Source organism: Trichosurus vulpecula, chromosome 8 (assembly GCF_011100635.1).
Source record: "Trichosurus vulpecula isolate mTriVul1 chromosome 8, mTriVul1.pri, whole genome shotgun sequence".
NCBI lineage: Eukaryota > Metazoa > Chordata > Mammalia > Diprotodontia > Phalangeridae > Trichosurus > Trichosurus vulpecula.
The window spans coordinates 137,511,620-137,519,209 of NC_050580.1; positions in this window are offsets into that span (position 1 = coordinate 137,511,620).

Below are 7,590 nucleotides of genomic sequence, written 5' to 3' on the forward strand. Positions count from 1 at the left end.
AATCAAAAACAAACACTTTCGAAAGGGGACAGGGTCAAGGGAGAAAATTCAATAAAGGGGGTTAGGTTAGGAAGGAGCAAAATATAGTGAGTCTTTCACAACATGAGTATTATGGAAGGGTTATACATGATGTGTTATACATGAAGGGTTATACACATGTGGCCTATGTCGAATTGCTTGACTTCTTAGGGAGGGTGGGTGGGAAGGGAAGAGGGGAGAGAATTTGGAACTCAAAGTTTTAAAAACAGAAGTTCAAAAACAAAAAAAAAGTTTTTGCATGCAACTAGAAAATAAGATACACAGGCAATGGGGAGTAGAAATTTATCTTGCCCTACAAGAAAGAAAGGGAAAAGATGGGAGGGGAGTGGGGTGACAGAAGGGAGGGCTGGCTGACTGGGGAACCAGGCAACCAGAATATACGCCATCTCGGAGTGGGGGGAAGGGTAGAAATGGGGAGAAAATTTGTAAATCAAACTCTTGTGAAAATCAATGCTGAAAACTAAATATATTAAATAAAAGAATTTAGATGTTAAAAAAAAAGATTTTGAGTTCTGACTTTTCCCCCTCCCTTCTTCCCTCCCTTGCCTTCTTCCTACAATGGTAGGCAATTTGATATAGATTATATATGTGCAATTATGTAAAACACATTTCCATATTAGTCACAGTTGTGAAAGAAGAAACAGATCAAGAGGGAAAAAAACTGTGAAAAAGATAAAGTAAGTGAAAAAAGTATGCTTTGATCTGCATTGAACCCATCAGTTCTTTATCCGAATGTAGATAGTATTTTCCATCATGAGTTCTTTGTGCTTGTCTTGGATCATTGTGCTGCTGAGAAGAGCTAAGTCATTCATAGTTAATCATCACACAATGTTACTGATATTATGTACAATGTTTTCCTGGTTCTGCTCATTTTACTTTGCATCAGTTCATACAAGTCTTTCCAGGTTTTTCTGTAATCTACCTGCTCATTCAATTGTTTTTATTCATACAAGTCTTTAGTTGCTTAGAGAGGGGCGAATTGGGTAGATGTCATTGGCTGGCTTAATTGCATAGAATTCAAACCATTTAGAGATCTGAGGTTTTGATGAGCTATGTGAATATGAAAGCATAATATGGTGATGATTTTTGAATTAATAATCTGTATTCTTAGGTTCCTCAAAGTAAAGAGAAAGGGATCCGTGTAGATTTAGGCCATTGTTCTTAGGTTAATGATGTACATGCAAACTCCCCTATAATCCTAGGCACATCTAGACCAATGGTGTCAAACACATACATAAAGGAATCCTTGCAGGCTGCAGATTGACTTGAGAAAACACAAATTAACATTGTCTATGTTGTATTATGTTTCATTACTATTTATTTTTTTAAACATTTTCCAATTACATTTTAATTTATTTGGTTGCTTTTGGGAGTTTTGCCAGTCACTTCCAGCCTGTGGGCTGCAAGTTTGATACCTCCGATATAGACAGTATGGTTATACTCTGTTATGTACAATGCTATTGTAGTAATTTTGGATCAGACCATCGGTATAGGGAATTCCTGGTGAGACAACTCCCTGTACCAATGAAGATCAGTATTTCCACAGTGTGGCCACCCCTGTTCTGTATTCCCATTTCGCCCGATGGAGCCAGGGCTCCATCAACACCATTTTGTCCACACCTGCCAACTTTCAATCTTCGCATCTGTGCCCATTCTTTCCTGCTTTTTTTTGCGTAGCGTTTTGAAATTTTACTATTGTGATAGAAACTCCACCTTTCAGCTCAAACCTTGCAATAGATCCTCAGCCTCTCCAAAGGTAGGGAAAGACTGTTGTTCCCTCCAGAACTACAAATATCTTCTGCAACTTAAAGTCTTGGCAAAGTAGCCAAGGACACAAAGAGATGAATTGATTTGCCCACGGTCACATCAACAGTCTGTATCAGAGACAGGACGTGAACCCTGGTCCTCTGTCAAGAAGCCTGCTCTCTATCCATGCTGCAACTCTGCTTCTCACAATTCTGAAAAACTGTCTGTAAATTAAATTTTGCTTTTCCTTTGCCTATATTTACATCAGGGCTGTCCAAAATGAGGCCTGCAGTGCGATTTATGTGGCCAGCCTAAAAGCATAGAAATTTACATAAATGCTTTAGTAAACGAAGCTGAGCTACTGTAGAGCTCTCACTAAAATGGTAAATCAAAATATATTGTCTATTGTTTCAACAAAAACCTAAGATTGGACAGCCCTGATTTACATCATAATTTTAAAGAAGCAATATTTTGCTTTCTGATTCATTTTCAATTGAAAGCGACTCTTTTTACTTCCATTTCTAGTTTTTCCATCAAGGAACATCCTCAGAGTAACTATTTAAAGCAGCCATGGTAGAACCCTTTGTAATTCATCTATTTTAGAAGCTTAGATTTCAGGGTGCCTAATTTCTTTACAGTGAGCCCTCCCCCCTTTTTAAAGACTAAATCTCTCTATCTTGCCCAGACTGAAAACACAGGGGCTACTCATGGGATCCCATTCTCAATGGCACAGGAGCTTTGACCTGTTCTGCTTCTGACCTGGGACAATTTGCTCCTCCTTGGGGAACCTGCTGACTTCCCACTTCCAGTGGGGGCTCACAATATTTATGCCATTTTCAGTGTGGACACCCAATTGGCTTAGCCTAATGTGGATTGGAACTCCTGAGTTCAAGAGATCTGCCAGCATCAGCCTCCCAGGGTAGCTGGCATAAGAGGAGTATGCCACCACACTTGGCTGAAATACTTTTTTCAAATACTCTGAGCATACATATGCTTACCCTCCCATTTAGATTCAAACTCTTATTTTGATCATACCCAACATGAATAATTGACCATGCTATGCGATTTCTTTTTCTTTTTAAATCTGAACCTGTCTCACTGGGTTTAAATGCCTTTCTAAGAGTTATACGACCAGTATGTATCAGAAGTGGGACTTGAACAGAGGTCTTTCTTACTCCAATACAGGCCATCTATCCCTTATACCACACTGCTTTTCTTGCTGCTCCAGAAAGCTTAATTAAAATATTTGGGGGACATAGAATAGAGAATTTCATTGGTTTTTGCCTCAAGTGCCCTTTTGATGAATTTCTAGCTCAGCTTCCACTAGGACCAAGATCTCTTGAGAGGTAGGAACATGTAATGTACTTTAAAAAAAACTTTAACTGAAACAGAAATGATCAGGCTTTCACAGCACATAACCCATACCCAGAGACATCGAAGGGACTCTTTTTGTGGTGTGATCATGGTGTGAAAAACTCAGTGCATAATTGAGAAGGCCAACTTAAATTCTGATCTACTTCCAATTTTTTTGCCTTGTTGGGTACTGAACTCAGTTATCCTTACTACCAGATGAAACTCATCATCATTTATTCAATTGGCTTTCTTGCCAAAGATTACTCAGGAACTTCTCTAATATTGCTTCCAGAAATAGACACTGGAGGACTAAATGACTGTGACCCATAGCACATTAACATAGCAATCAAAATCTCATGATCATTAGCATTTGCTTTACAAAGGCACAGAATTCAGGGTCTTTGACAATCATTGTGGGGAGTAGGAGGCAAAATTTTCAGAGAAAAGTAGATATAATGTCTCTTGGAAAAGAGGGGAGACTCTTATTATTGCTATTCCTTCGAATAATGTCCCTCAAACTCTGACACAGTGTCTAGTGAAGTACTGGATACCTCAGAAGTACTGATTGATTGATGTATCTGGCTTTACTAAGCAAAATTAAACACAACAGGGGCCTGCCCTTTAGGAACTTACTTAGCTCTAGGTAAGCGAAGAGGAAAGCACATGGAGTGGAATACAAGATCAGAGAACTGCATAGCACATTGAGACTAAAATCTCTGGATAATTAAATACATACATATTCACATAAAGACTTAGCTCCAACAAGAGGACATCTTGAAGTTTCTACAATCAGAACAGTATGAATCAGTCTGAAGGAGGGACTCATTCAAGGACATGGTAATTTTAATAAATATTTATTTAAAATTTCTTAGAAAGTGGGAGGGGAGGAAATGCATCTAGACGTTTGAATGTGGAGGGGCCTGCAATATCTATGAAAGACTCTGTCTAAATCAGAAACTGATTATGAGTCCGTAGTGAGTTCTGGTAGTTCTTGAGTCGGTAAATGGTTGAATGTATTCCTCACTGAATTGGAAACAGCTGTTATCTACTGGAAGGAAGACTAGTTTGGCCAGAAAGTAAGACTTGCGTACCCAGTGATATGCTAGAGCCATCTCACACCTGAGCCGAACCTCCGGAAACTGGGTAAATGCTACACATCAGGGCTTGATTTATTGTTTTGTTGAATACCTAGACTTAAAAAAGAGATTGGGGGGGGGGGCGGCTAGGTGGCGCAGTGAGTGGAGCACCAGCCCTGGAGTTCAAACCTGGCCTCAGACACTTGACACACTTACTAGCTGTGTGACCTTGGGCAAGTCACTTGACCCCAATTGCCCTGCCTTCTCCCCTCAAAAAAAAAAACAAAAAAAACCCATAAAAAAGAGATGGGAAAAAACTTTAACACTGAAGATTAAACTTTAAAATGTGTCCTGCATGAATTTGGTTTTTTGGGGGAGGAGCTGGTCGTTAAACATTTGCCAGAGCCTTTCTGTGTGTGCTCCCACCTGATTCTTTGGGTTCATAAGATCATAGATTAGATGAAGAGCTGGTTAGTTTTAACTTAGTTTTCTCTCTTGGTAGCATTTCTCTGTCCAGCAAGATACGTTGCTTCCTAGAGAAAAAGGTTTTAGGCCATTTTAGATGTGCTACTTTGATAAACTAATTTGCTATTCTTTTGAGTAGCATGGCACTCCCAAGCCTCAATTGCTTATCTTCTTCACTTCTGACTCTTGGAACCCCCAGATCCCTGTAAGGCTCAGCTCACATGCCACCTGCTTTAAGAGGCCTTTCCTTATTCCTGCATTCTGTGATGTCCCCCCTTCCTATCACTGAATTTATTTTGTGTTTCACTTATCTGTGAACATGTTTCATTTCCTAGAAGGTAAGTTCTTTGAGACTTTGAGACTGTCTTATTTTATAGGTATATCCTTAGTTCCTAGCACACAGTAACCACTTAATAAATTCTTATTGTCAATAAATTGAGCACCCAACTTCAATCTAATTTCTTGACAAGAAGGGACTCCGACATATAAACTCACTAACTGGAGTACTTCAAATTTTTAAAGAGGAAGATAAAATGGCTGAAGAAAATTATATTATGTCAAACTGAACTAAGTAACAATAAGATAGGGTCAACATAAAAATATATTCAACTGCAGGCTATAAATGTAAGTAAATAGCATAGGTTCGTAGAATTAGAACTAGAAGGAACCCTAGAAGCTCTCTAGCCCTGATCTCTGCTTTTACATATAAAGAAACTGAAGTCTAGAGAGTAAAGGGCAGAGGCAAGATTTGAACCCAGTTCCTGTGACTCTATGGTTAGTGTTCTTTCCATTCTCCCTCACTGTTTCTCTCATGGTCCTAGGAAGGACTAGCAGCAAGTCTACCACAGAAATAAAGTCCCAAATGAAAGCTGATTTGTTTTGGAAACAAAGCTGGTCTTCTGCTGTGGTCACCTTTAGTATTCTGTATTGTAGGCTAGCTTCAGTCTGGTAAGGGGATGTTTCAAGGAATCTCCTTAGAGTCATGCAGTTTAAAGATCATATTCCCTAAGATTCTGACATTTTAATCATTAATATTTTTTCAGGCTGCTGATAGGGTAAGCATGGAAACCAATAGGTTATTTTTTTTTCTATGAAGCCACCACTTCTATCTTTTCTGTCATGGCCTTTCTCCACTTCTTCTTAAGCCTTTAAATGGAAACCCCGAGCAGATTTCGTATCGCCCCTGCTTGCCACTAGTGTTCATGTGCCTCAGTCGAGCTCAAGCCTATACGCGTGCATAAGCACAATTTCCTTATTGGTGTAACTGCTGCTTCCTCTGGCTGGAAACAAAACGGCCACATCATCTCTGATTGTCGTGAGGAGCTTTTAAAAGAGATGTCAGTTGCACTTAACACACAGTTGGGGCCAAAGTAAAAGCTGGATAAGTGCCTGAGCTATTCAGCTGGAAATTACATCTTGCACAGGAACCTAAATGTCAAGCTCCCCAGTCCTCATCATAGCCAAAAAGTATTACAGCTCCCTTTTCCCATGACTCTTCTGCATTTTCCAATGAATGGAACTGTAATTCCCTTCACAATAAATCACATTGGGGAATGTCACTCTCCATGACATTGTAAGCCACCAAAAAAGATGCCTAGATAGAATAACAAGTAAACAATTTAGGCTCAAAAGAGCTGCACATCTGTAGCTAATTTTGAGGGAGTAACACTGGATAATTATTGATAAACACGAGCCTTTGGTATCAAGATAAATTAATTTGGGCTCTTTAAATGATACTAGTAAAAGCCTTCTTAAAAGTCAATCTTGATTCGTCAAGTCAGTTATTAGGCTAAATAAAAGTGTGTTTAATGTGCTTATGAAAGTGCAGATAGTTGCATATTGTGTATTAATGGCTATCAGCTGTATGTCATTGCAGTCTTAACAACACAAACACTGTGATTTATGCCCTTACTACCTCTGAGGGGCAAGATATCACTTCTGACCTAGATATCTGGATAATTCAATAAATTGAACCATAAATACAACTTAGGAGAAATGTTAAAAACTACTTATATAAAGCCACTTTTGTTCTGGTATAGTTTGGCAAGTAGATAAGAGCTTAAGAACCAGGAGGTGGGGTGGGGAAGAATACAAATGCAGAAGAAGAAGAAGAATTTGGATACTGTCCTTCAGAAGGACTGAGGGGAAATCCTTAACAAAAGTGTGAAGTCAGGGAAGTTTGTCTCTGACATCCCTACCCTCCCAGATGTGCTCTTTTTTCTGCCTTCAGTGGGTACCTTATTCCCACCTTTCCACATAGTTCTTTCCCTGCCCTCAAAAAGGCATCAAAATGTTTTTCGCTCTGAAATACAAATGCCAATAACCAATAATTCATGTGGCACTTGTGTACATTATCTGATTTCTTCCTCCCATCAACCTTCTGAGGTAAGTACTAACAAGAGCATTAGGGATATGAAACCAGGATTTCATTGGTATAAGCAACTCCTGAGTGAAAAAACTCCCTCCACCAACCAGTACCTTCTCTGTAAACCATTGACAGAACTTCCTGGAGCACTAAGAAATGATTTTCCCGGGTCACACAGCCAGTATGTGTCAGAGGCAGAATTCGAACCCACATCTTCCTAACTCCAAGTCTGGTTCTTCCCACTATGTAATGTTGCCTCAGGTATTATTATAAATCCCAATTTTACAGATAAGGCTTAGAGAGGTGAGATACCTTGCCCACTGTCACATAGACAGCAAGCTTTGGAAATGGGATCCAAACCTCGGTCTCTCCTGAATCTAAGTTTAGGGTGCTTTCCACTACATCAAAGTTGCTGAAACATTTTAAGGTGTCAATACTCCTGGTGGGAACCATAGATTTAGAAAGGGCATCAGAAGGCATTGAATCCATTCCCTCTTGTTTTAATTTATGAGGAAAACAAAGGTTGGGGAGTCAAATCACTTCCCC